This window comes from Solenopsis invicta, chromosome 13, assembly GCF_016802725.1.
Source record: "Solenopsis invicta isolate M01_SB chromosome 13, UNIL_Sinv_3.0, whole genome shotgun sequence".
In the NCBI taxonomy this organism is placed as follows: Eukaryota; Metazoa; Arthropoda; class Insecta; order Hymenoptera; family Formicidae; genus Solenopsis; species Solenopsis invicta.
The window spans coordinates 5,241,032-5,254,659 of NC_052676.1; the positions used below are offsets into that span (position 1 = coordinate 5,241,032).

A 13,628-nucleotide genomic window follows, 5' to 3' on the forward strand; every position below is an offset into this window, starting at 1 on the left:
ATTTATCTATGTTATCCCTTGAAAAAAAGTTGATAAACTTGTTTCAATAAACTGATTACTAATCAGTAACTGATGATATTTTATCAGTTACTGATCAGTAATTACTTTATAGAAAGTCAGTTTATCAACTTTTTTTTAAGGGATGAAAACTTTATTTAAAGATTAATGAGATACCTAATCGCCTAACAATGGTATTCCTATATATGTTATAACATTCAAATTCAGCATAATCTTATCAAATACTTAAATGCGATTAGTAGAAAATAATTAATCAAGAATGTTTTATTTCACAATACCAAAAAGCGTACGACACTGTAATCACAAAAATATTGTTTAATTGCTTATTTACAATGTGTAATTTTTCAAAATAATTAGACTGCACGTGGTCCTTCTAAGTTCCAAATTTCGAAAGCTTCCGCCCACTGCGTCGAACAAAACGCGATGAAGGGGAGGGGGAAACGCGTCACGTGTCGAGTCGGGGTTAACCAATGAGATACGCGTGTAATCGTGCAGTTCATGCAGTTGACCAACGGTCGTTGATTGGAGTGGATGTTGTCTTGCTTCTCATCGCCGTCATCGTCGTCATTACCGCGTGCTTAACAAATCGGGAACGCGTTATGGAATCCTGATAGTGTAGGACATCCTCGTCGAAAGGTGCAGCAAACGGTTCTCAATCCCATTGTGAGTACCTATAAAAGTACGAGAGGATATGGGGGGGTTGCTAGCCTGATGCGGCATGCGCGCGACTCCGGATGCGCGTTACATAAAAGCGGGCGCGTACAAATATTTCGGTTACGTCTATTCGGTTGCGAAGTGGACGAGCGGTCGGCAAGGAAAACCGGAATGCGATTTTGATAGAAGCCGCGTGAGTAACGTACAAACGAGTCTTTGACCTTTTCGCGAACAGGTATAATACATTAATACCTGTAATACAACGATACTTCTACGCTTCTTTATTCATTTTAGACAGAGAAGGATAGTAAACTAGTTAAAAAGTTAAATCAGGGTGCAACACTTTATTTTAAATAATAAAGTTAGAAAGTTAATAACTTTTAATTTCACTCAGTTAATTTTTAATGATCTGATTTCTAATGTTATTTTTTAAACTCCTAAACTTTAATTTTATTAATTTTTATAAATAAAAAATGTATGTAAAAGAAAAATAATACAAATTATGAAATGAAAAATACGTTTCTACATGAAAAACCTGTAGTATTTCTTTGTTATTTTATATAAATTTAATTTACAAATATTATATTGAATGTAATATTTGTTTGATAATCCATATTATGATTGTTTTGAATAATCTAATTGTAAAAACTTGTGAACTTCTAATTTAATATAATTAAAAATGTTATTCAAAATTAATTTTTAATATAACTTAATTTAATCTTAACTTTTAACTAGTTAGTATTTTGTAACTTTTAACGCGATTAAATTAATTTTATAAGTCATTAATTTTAATTTTATTTGATTAAAAAAATATATTAACTTATCCAACCCTTTTAGAGTTTATCTTTTAATTTCCTTTTAATTGATTGCTAATTTATTAATAACTTTTAATAAGCATATATTAAATATCCAGAGAGAATTTTCTTTTGGAATTTATTCTGAAAGTATGATAGTTGTGAGAGGTGGACTTTGAAAAATTTCACTATACTTTTAATAAATTTTAGTAAAATTGACCAAATTTTATACTCACATTTTACTAAAATTATAGTAAAATTCTTTGAAGACTATGCTACAATTGCTTATAATTTTAAGGATGAATTTTAAAGGGAACATTTTTTTCATGTGTAGTATAATTGTGAATATATCAAGATTAGGTATATAAACAATATGGAGATAAAATTAGGAATAAAAATAATTTGAGGACAATTTCCTGTAAAATTATTTTTCAAAAACTTGTAGAGTGAAACGTTACTCTAAAAGAGTGAAAATTGAGACTGTTCAGTTTTTCAAGTTATTTGTCACTGTAATAAGAATAAAAATTCTCACACTGTGAAAATTAAGTTTATAATTTTGAAATGTACTTATTATTTCGTGATACATATAAGTGTTAAAGGGATAGTAAAAAATGGAAAATACAAATGCTTAGCTCTATATTGTTTGTTCAGCTTGATTGTTTTATACTCATAAGTGGCTATAATATCTTATCTCTTTCAATATATGGCAAAATTGCAAAGAGTTCTAAAAAACTTTTTCCAAATATAAAAATATAAATATATTGCTTTTTCTTAATTTTTTATAATAGTAGACAGAATAAAATTTTTATTGCTATAGTTTGTTTATTTTTTTAACTTAATTTATTTTTTAATTTATTATTTTATTATTTTAATAAGTAATTCTTGATAAATTAAGTTGTTAATAGTTGCGGCATATGTGATGTTATCTGAATCAAATGATATACTCAACATACAAGCAGTGAAACGCGTACTAGTATTTAAAGATTCGGTGTAAGTTTACATTTACGAGTATGTGTCACTAGTAACCTATCGGTTAATTTCAATGTTTGCCAGCAGAACAAGTATTAAGAGCAGCCATAGAAATTACAACATGTTTACAATATAAAAAATAGAACAATCATTATATCGACTCTTATTTATAAAGATTAATAAAGTAGGATTTTCGAAAAGATGTTTTCAATGGAAAATTTTATGTTGCTTACGAGTGTAATCTTGACAAATATCAGGAATTTATTTTGATTAACACAATACAAATGTTAAAAATTGTGTTTATAAGGAAACTACGTTTATGCAAAAGATTTTATTAACATGTCACAATTTAAAAGAATTATCAATCTTTTTACGCTCGTATCAATAAAATTTGAATAATATAAGGCGAAATAAGGCGGAGAACGAGCTATTCTTTGGTGTTCCGAATTACAATTTATTTTAATCTAGACAACCGTTATTTTGATTGTCAAAATTAAAATAAATTGTAACTCGACACAAACCAAAAAATAGCTTGTTCTTGGTCTTATATTATTCAAATTAAAAGAATTATGTTTCATTATCTTTACTTTATCACATTTATCGTTTATACTTTAAATTCGAAAGAAAAAAATTTGAATACATGTAAACTTGTATTTCTAAAATGGTATATTTATGCCCGCGTTTTTTAATAAAAGTATATAATATTAAAAATGAACTGGTGCACACTTGTTGTGCTCTAATTTACGTAGTAGATTTAGTATTCAATATCAATAATCGTTCATCATTCAATTATTATTTTAAAAATATAACGAACGTGAGAACGGAACTACGAAGGATATTTTCAGCGAAACCTTAACGGCTTAATTTTGCATAAAAATATCAATGATATTTATCTAGCTTGCGAAGTAACTTTGCAAGTAATATTAGCACAAAGTACATAACGTTCATTTATTTTCAGAATTTTTAACTTTTTGCTGCATTTATTTTTGTAGAGATTAAATATTACGAAATTAACCTTTTATATACACACGATTGTGAACTTCATGACTGTGGACAACTTTGTGAATTTTTTTTAAAACTAAGAACACTATAATTAGTTATAACATATATACATAATTAAAAAAAGAATAATCAAATACAAGTATTTCTTTACATACGAGTTACGTAAAATTGATCATGAGTTAAATAGCAATTACATTTTATTACAAAGAAAGTATTTGTTATGTTTAATAAAAATAATTATTACTGAAAACTATTATAGATCTCTGTTTAGGAAATGACAAAAAAATTTTGTTGAAAGATAATAATTTTTAACATAATATTTGTTATTTTATGATTAATATTTAACTTAAACACAAATTTATACAGTTTCAACAAGTGATTAAAAAGTATTATTTTTTATTAAAAATATAATATTTAGTATATTATAAAATTAATAATAATTAATAGTAATAATTTAATTTGGATTACTGGTTTGACAAGTTTGACTTTATCAGTTTCATTATAATCTACTAGTTAATTTTTAGTCAATAACATATCGGTCATAAGTCCGAAAATTTATAAGTAGAGATAAATAAAAATTTATAAGAGAGATTCTAAATTATAATAGAGAGACACATCTAGAACTTTCTGGAGATGTTGAAATATACACTCATTGACAGAAAAAAATTGTCATTAAAAACCAGAAATTTGAGGACAAATAGCGCCTCAATTATAAAGTTGTAATAAGAACAATAAGTTATATAAGAACTATAAAAAGTAACTATTCGTTGGATAACTTCAGAAAAACAGAAACGCAATTAAATGTAGGCGACGGCAAAATTGAGACTCGAACTCGGGATTCTCCATTCTTATTCTTAGCATTTAGGAAGATTTATCATGACTGTTTCATTGTTCTCATAATTATTCTGATCGTATGAATAAAGTATGAATATAAATCGGCCTTATACACTTACACAAATAGAATCAAAAAGATATATTAATTAAATTCGGAAATTGCCCAAGCCATTGCTGTTGTTTTTGCGCATGTGAGTCATTGAGTATAACTAGTGCATATTAAGTAATATTATATTATATTTATTACTATATATAAATACGTATAAATTAGAATTGCGACGATTATTCGACAATTATTCGATGTTCTGTTAATGTTTTAAAAAATGAAATAACAATAATATCCATAATAATAGTAATTTTAAAAATTGAAATGCGCATACATTTTAACCTTGCTTTGGATCCTCTTCAGTGCATATATTTTGCGGTAAAGATGTCTTTCTCTTTCTCTTCTTCTTCTTCTTCTTCTTCTTCTCCTTTTTTTTTTGTAACGGAGGGGAAATGCGTTACCGCATACCCCAGGCCTCGGGGGAGGCCTGGCGGTTATGTGGGGCTCTCCCCCGCCAGCGACGTGCCGGCGAGGGCCTACCCACTAAAACCCCTCCGGGTGTTCTGCCCTGGTTCGTAACTGGGGGGCTCGTCTCGCCAGGGGCGCCTTGGCGGTAGGCACCCCTGGCAGGGCTTTAAGGCCTATCTACCTTAGGTCGGGGGAGAGGGACACCGTCTCTTCCCCCTTCGCCTCTTCCCCTGTTGGTGTTTGGGGGTACAGGCCCGGGGGTCCGGCCCCCGCCGGATGGTTCCCGGGCCTAGCTGCGCCGTGTCGATGCGAGCTCCCAAATTGTTTTCATGGGGGAAGGGGGCTTTTTTGCCCCACTCCCCTCTGCGGTAAAAATCTTTAAATTCACCATCCATTCTTGTCGAGTGTGTGTCAACCGTTAAATGTATCAATGATGCATTGTTAGAATTTATAAAAGAATTTATAAAAATTAACTGTAAAATTATATTATGTACACGCTAAAAAGGGCGAATATATAGCACTCGAATAAATAATAAAAATAATAAACAATTTGAATAAATAATAAAGATTAAAATCAGACTGTAAAACTTATGGAAAGCGAGGAAACACTTACGTAAATAAAAAGAAGACCAACATATCTCGGAAACAATTAACCACACGTTGATAATTTATTTCGCGAGACAAACATTACAAATCACGTTAACTTTTATAAATTCTAACAATGCGAACGCGGTGACATTTAACGAGTGACACATACTTGACAAGAATGGAATTTCAAAGATTTTTACCGCAAAATATATGCGCCGAGACAGACCCGAATCATTAAAACGTATGCGCATTTCAATGTAGCAATTAGTGTAACAAACACTCAATAATTCACGCAAAAAACAACAGCATTGGCTCGAACAGGCAATTTACGAATTAAATTATTATTTTCATAACCGTATCTTAAATTATTTGAAAAAATATATTATTGATGCATAAAGTGTGTTGTAATAAATAATTAATTAATTATCATGGCATTATGGCTCATTTAAAAAAACATTGTTGTCTATACTGGAAAAATGTAACTGTCATATCTCATTTGTCTGAAGTTTATAACTGTATAAAGATAGTTGAGTTTTCAGTCGCTATCCTTTAATAAGTGTTCATAAACTGTTGGAGTGATTATATCTTGTTAGTATTTAATGCTACACTAAACAAGGATTTTCATGTTCAAATAAATATATTTGCGAACATAAAAAATGTTTTTATCGGTGTAGTTCTTACTATTTTTTAAAACTAGTGGCAGGTATTTAAACTTCAGAGTTGTCAAATTATAGTTGCCATAATTCTTCTCCTATCTCTCATTGTCAATATACGTAACAGTGACAGTTTTTTTTATACTTGTAAAAAAAAATGAAAATTAACTCAAAAGTGTCGTAAACCAATCGCGTGTAGAGATGCCGAAGAAAACCACATGATTTACAGAGGGTTAAATTGAATCGGCGAATCTCGAAGTTGCGGATCGCATTGTGCCGAATTCTAAAATGGACGCGAGAATTTCTCGAGGACATATAGATACACGTCGGAAAGGAGGACGCGTCCGTGAGGATCAAGGCGCCCGTGGTCACCCTAAATTGGATCCGCGACGCTTTCTCGCTGATCATTATGTAACGGCGTGCGATTATGACTCTTATCAGTGTCTCCATTCCGCGCTGTCGCACGTATCACCGTTATAAACTGTGTATTATAATTGCACTAACCGCGGCAATCCGCGGGGCTTTCCCGCGAGTTACCTTGACTATATTAGCGGCCGTCTGGCTCTGCAGAACGTTAGAGCCGTTTATGATTCGCTATGCGGAAAAAGAATCCGCGGTTTCGTGTGCGCGCGTGAACGTGTGCACATGTGGTGTAAGCAAGGTTACCGGAATTACCTTTTGTAAATACCGCGGGCAATTTGGCTTTATTGTATCCTGCATTGAAAGAATGTATTGAATCGCACTGAAGACAATAAAATTAAGTTCGAAATTAATAAATAATTACCCGGGAAAAATTTTTATTTATAATTATATATCAAAAATGTCTACATATATCAAAATAATATAATATATATAATTATGTGTGATTTTTATGTATATATAATAAAATATACATAGTTATATATTTTTTATGTATAATTATATGTAACTAGATATATAATTTTTTCCTGTTTAGTGACAATTAAAAATTGAAATTAGTAATAACTTTAAACTATAATATTACACAGTATATCGTATGTATAAATTTTATAAATAATAATACATATATAAATAATATATATCATAATAATATTTAATATATTGTTAAAAATGATAAAATTTTTGATCGTACTTAAATATTTTTTGTTTGACAGATTTATCATCGGATATTTATGACGACGTCCGAGTTATAAATATTGAGAAATAAAAGCATGGCCTTTCAATAATAAGCGATAAGGGAAATCTCTGATTGAAACAGATAAAATCTCAAACCTCACAGACAATTCAAAGGTTTCGTTTTAAAGTATGATGGAATACGACACGCTCTACCGAAGTCACAAATACGAATGCATTTATGTAAAGTGTGACATATTGTCGACACTTTTAGAAATATAAAGTTATAAAATTATGTATGAATAACGCAACACTTGCCATAAAAAAAAAAATGAAATTGTGTAAGAAGAAAAAGAAGTAGGCTGGATCAATAGATAATTCGGAGAAATGGTAGCGAAGGACACTGAATATTTTAATTTATTGATTTGGACGTCCGTTGCTTTAAATTGAGCCTAATATCGTTGGGCAAAGGTCTGACTTTTCGACGAAATACGATACTGAAAAGAAATCACTGTTCTCTATACGCATGGTGTAATTGTGTACATATTTACATACGACAAGAGAGTTATCCGTTATGCCTGAGTATCATGCGGACATATCTTCAACTACCGGTTAAAATGTCGGAAATCTATGTGCGAAAAAAAAAATGTGATTTTTAAAGTGATGAATATACATTAAATACAATTAAAATGTTATTCGAATTATGCAGTCTGAGATAAATGAAACATTACATATTTGATATCAAACAAATCTAATTAGCGAAATTATCAGATAAATATGATAATATTTCAAATTAAGAAATAATACTCTTATCATTTGCAGGGTTAGTAAAAATCTTTTTTTTTTTTTTTTTTGAAGAGCAGAACATTTTTTTATTTAAAACATATTGTTAAATAGTATTTAAAAAAAACATTTTTAAACAAAAATACATGATGTGAACATTTTAAATAATATTTAATATAATACATAGAATTCATAATTCATATATAAATTACAAATTTTTAAAATAAAATTATTTTAATATTACATATTAAATATTATATTTTAATGTATGAATTTAATAATTATTTCCAAATTTAGTTTTATTTTTATGTAAAAATTTCAAAAATATATAAAGAAATGCTTTAATAATATACGTATATTATATAATCAATGGCTGCTTTCGGTAAAAAAAATAGCTACAATTGTAATTTTTAAGATTTTTAATTTTTAATAAAAATAAGTAAATTAAAAAATAAATTTAATATAATTAAATATTCTTTATATATTTTAAATAAATAATTGATTGCAAAAAAATTCTATACTTAAACATTAAAATCTAAACAATAAAACTAAACATGTAATTTTTATTTGTGCACACGTGTGAATGTACTAATAAGATTTATATTTTGTAAATAAAATAATTTTGCATAATGTTTACAAGAAATAAATATTATATACAAATAAAATAAATATACGAACATTACTTTCCTAAAATCCGTAATAAATCTTTTCTTAAAAAGCATACTTTTAATATTTGTCCTAAACATATTTAAAACATGGTTTTAATAACGATTCTGTTAACTCAAATCAGTTGTCATGTGATTTTATTCTTATAGTTTTATAAAATCTTTTATACATTGAGAAAAAAAATTGGTTGAAAAACTAAAATATTTAATCCGATACGCACGACTAAATATTGAGTTGATTTAATTAATTCTTAGTTAAAAAATTGGAATGGTTAATATAAATGAACTACATCTTTTTTCGTGCAACTAAATAATTGTTGAATCAACTCAATGTTTAGTTGTGCGTATCGGACTAAGTATTTTAGTTTTTTAACCAATTTTTTTCTCAGTGTATGTATATAAATATATATCTTTTTTAAAGTGCCTCAGAGTTTGCACATTTGGAATGTATAGTGCAATTCTGTATACCAGGAAAAAAGACTTTTTCTTTCGACAACATACATATTACGTTTAGGTAGTTTTTAAAACACAATACATTACAGCTAATCAGCATTTTAAGTCACGCATGAGCTGAGAGGCGTTCGACGTTACTCTACTATTTCTTTCTGCTTTCATAACAATTATGAATAACATCTAAATAGCATTATTACATTAACTACAATAAAATGGGAAAATTTTACTTTTGCTTCATTGATATTAATTAGACAATTTCCTCTGATTAAATTGTATTTATAGATGTATTTTTGGTTATATATCAAGGTCAATTTTTTTGGATCAATTTATGAAATGGATTCGTTTTTCATCAAGTAAAAAGTGATGGAAGGCGTATCAAATGAATCAACAGTCTTTATCAACTCAGTGGAAGAGACCTGTCGCATAGCGCAATGTTCAAATTACTCCGTGTTCGTTATCCGTCGCCATTGCGTCAACAATGAATTAATCTTAATTGATTCTTGTGTGGCAAGCAGCGTAACGAGGAATTAAGAGAATGAACGGATAAATGATTAGAACGATTTCAAACCGACTAGCGATCCCATGACTATTTACCGAACTCGTGGGACGTTTTAGTAACTGTATCCTTCTGTACAATTCGAAAAACTGTGTACAATTTATTATATAAATATCATAAGTATAATACTTTAGATACTCGTACACCAAATACAATTGTGCGAGTAACGTGATTAGTTTTTAACTTAAAAAATGTTTATTAAAGATGCATGTGTTGCATTTCACAGCATTACCAAAAACAAAAATATTTCATAGTTATTCTATAATTACGTTTAAGTATTTGTGTAAAAAAATTTGAGCACAATTCTCGTATCGGTTTAAAAGTTATTTAATATTTTTATTTACTCTCAATTTTTATGTAAAATCGCATTTTCTGTTACATGTTTGTAAATTTGGTGAAGAAATAGTATTACGGATTAGATCACATTTTTTTAAATAGATATACTAATGAAAAAACTCTAATATTTACATAGTTTAATGTTTAACTTAAGAAAAAAAATTAATAAGATTGTATTTTAAAAATAATTAAAGTAAAAATTAACTTATTTAAAATCAACTATTAAGTTAAAAGTTATCAACTTTTAATTTTATTATTTAACTTTTAACTTTTTATTGATATAATACTGTTATATCATATAACGTAATATTAAGATTGATTGTTTTCAATAGATGTATGAAAATAAAAGATGTTAAAAGATATTTATTTATTTTATAATTCTGTGACCGAATATTGCACATAATAAAAAATTTATTCCGAAATAATTTTAACACATTGCAAAATCTCTTGTTTTCTTACTCACTTCACGATTGTTTTTTCTAATTCCGACAAGTCGCGAGTGATTAACGAAATGCAAATAATTGTCTTGCTGATATTCTGATAACGTGTGTTTTTTCACCGACAAGATTAAGATGCCGATTTAAGGATGATATCAAAAGAATCAGTCACGCAAGGGAATTACCGCCCCGGAAGAATCCACTTGAAAGATTACGGAAATCGTACGGAAACGTTTAATTAAATTACGAATTCAAAAAGGATGTTGACAAATTTATGATAAATTTAACAATTATCAATGTCTTAATAAAAATTTATTAATAGAATGAAAGACGCGAATATCTCTCATAAAAATATATTGTCGGGTAACTTTACATTTTTCCACGCAACAATTTTTATATATCATTTATTTCAATTTATAGTTTCACGTTATATTATATTGAAATAATGTTAATTTTATTTTATATACAATATTTTTTTAGTATTTAGAAAATGGTTAATTGATATCTCATTTGTTAAGTTTGTTGTCGTGTTATAAAGCATAAAATTGAGAAGCTACATAATACTTAATTATTCCCAATTCAGCAATCTCCATTCGTATATTTTCATCATCATCGAGCCCATTTATTAGTTATTCTTTGATTATTTCTTTGATTATTTCCATAGTATCAGGAAACATTTTTTTCCGGTTTTATATATTATGTATTTTTGTTTTATATTATGTTTCATTAATATGATATTACAGTATTACAGTTTTATTTTATTTTTTATTATACTTAGAAAAAGTGGCTAAAGATATCTCCTACTTATCTCATTTGTTAATGAAGTTAAATATGTTTCCTCGCGTCATAATTAGTACTGTTTTCTGGTATCACTTTACATTTTGCAATCTTGTTTACACATAGAACTTTTTGCTCGCCATTGTATTTACATGTGCTTACATGCACGCGTGAAATCTTCTATTTGATCGTTGAATTTGCTTGAAACGCTTATCAGTCGGCGAATCTTCGCGAATCTCTTTTCGGTTATCGCAGGATTTGTCGCATCCTGGTCGTCAACCCTACGTGATAATTATCCACCAAGTTTGCCGTGTTTATCGCTGTGAAGTTAACGCCAGACTGTTCGCAATTTGCAATTCTCATCATTTCGTGATTTACGATTCGTTAATGGTAATAAGTAGAGGTTTTGCAATGTGTTGAAATTTTTTCGGAATGAATTTTTTATTGTGTGCAATATTCGGTCACAGAATTATAAAATAAATGAATATCTTTTAACATCTTCGACGAGATAATTTATTCTTTATTATTATTTTATTTATTTTAGTTATTTTTAATTTATTTACTTTTCTTGGTCAGCTTTTATTAACTTTTGTTCTTTATTCTTAGAATTTCACAATCACCTTTTCACTTTCCATTTTAGAAAATTGATTAAGTTAATTACCATAATCAAGAGTCTAGTAATTCATTCCAGTAATTAATCTAATTTATTTTCTAACCAAGTTACCATAATAGGTTTTTACAATTTACACATATGTACAATACGAGGATTGCAAGTAACATGTAAAGTCAAAGTAACATGAATCAATATATGAGTCGATTAACTCATATATAACTCGCGCCATATGATTTGAACACTGCACTACTGACGAATCGATACAATTCTTTGTTCTTTTTAAAAAGAATGTATCTACAGATAAGAATGCACTTATAGATATCTATAGGTAGATAACGAATGCGAACTCGGTTGAATTTATTCACTTATACTAAATAAATCATAAATGTCATGTGAACTGTCATAGAAACGTCATAGTAAATTATTATCACACAAATTGCAAATCACGCATATCTTAATAGTTGCCTTGAGACATAGCTTCAACGTCCGAGAATTCGAAGTCTGAGGAAAAAAAGTTATTGGTAATTTGACTAAATTTTTTCAATTCGATTAAATTTTTTTAGTTCAACTTATTTATGTATTTGACTCAAATACATAAAATGCTTGAACTTCAGTTTAAGCATTTATTCATATCATTTAATTTAACTACATATATTTAATTTAAATACATAAATATTAGAACTAAAAAAATTTAATCAAGTTAAAAAATTTAGTTGACAACTATTTTTTCCTCAGCGTGCAATTTAGTTTACCGTGTGCCGGATATTTTTCATTTCGGAACATATTTTTGCAGGTGTCATGAAAAATCACATTTGCTTTTTGCCATTGCACGCCTGCGATTCACCTTTTTTGTCATGATTTCGTTATCGAGAAACTATGTAGTGTGCACAATATGTTCTGACGATTCATTTTACAATATAAGCTTAACGTGACTTTGCACATGACTGCAGTTTTATGTCGTTTTTTATAAATCTTAACTTAGGAGCAATTTCTTCTAGATATGATTTAATATATGTTTTTATATAAAAGTATTGTAAAAAATTTTAAGGATGATATAATATATACATATATGTATGTTAAAAAATGTATATTACATTATGTATATAATTTTTATATCGTTTATATTTTATATATATATATATATATATATATATATATAAAATAATAATAATAATAATAATAATAATAATAATAATACTTTTAACTATTTCTTTTCTCGCAAATGTAACTTTATCCATCCATATTATTTTTGATGGAAATAAATGTATTCTAAAATAATTTAAGAAACCAATAATTGCTAAAAAAAATTCAATTACTTCTTGATATAATTTCTTCAGATGATAAATTTATCTTGGCGATAAAATAAATAAATGTTGCAAATAAATAAGTAATAAATAAGTGAAAAAAATGAAAACTTTTTTAAACTAACAAACAACAGTGTCAAGCTCATATCTGTAAAGCAAATTACAATAGATCCAAGAAACGGTCTATTAGATTGGAGTGGAAAAACAATTACAAAATAAAATAAAATTGTATTTTATATAATTTTTATATGACTTTCAAGCAGTATAGTTATGATAATGAAAAATCATTGCTCTCATTCTAAAAGCTTTTCAAGGATGTTGATACGCTTTATTTATAGCTCTGTATCTTTCATAAGATTAATACTGTTTTTTTTATTCTGATTGATGTGAATCATCTCGGAAATAAGTCGTTTGTGATAATTACTTCCTTGTCTAGAATTGTTACACGTTCCTAGTCAAAAATATGATCAAATTGAATTATGTGATCAGAGACGACCGAATGTTTATCAGGGTCTGATTTGGTGTTATTTCGGTATTCTCTGATTCTCTGTCTTAAGAAACAAACGACTTGTTTCCAAGATGATTT

The 13,628-nt window shown here is 27.9% G+C and overlaps 1 protein-coding gene across 2 annotated transcripts in view; it reads left to right on the top strand.

Annotated features, from left to right (window-relative positions):
- Positions 1 to 492: 492 nt before the first annotated feature.
- Positions 493 to 13,628, top strand: part of LOC105193800 (probable multidrug resistance-associated protein lethal(2)03659) — a 32,440-nt gene continuing 19,304 nt past the window's right edge. Inside the window, exon 1 of one of the 2 annotated variants that reach the window (XM_026138061.2) lies at positions 493 to 681. The gene's annotated coding sequence lies outside the window, so the exon portion shown is untranslated. Of the gene's footprint in view, positions 682 to 703; positions 866 to 13,628 lie in introns of those variants that run through there. The other variant, XM_039456822.1, reaches the window with a different exon arrangement.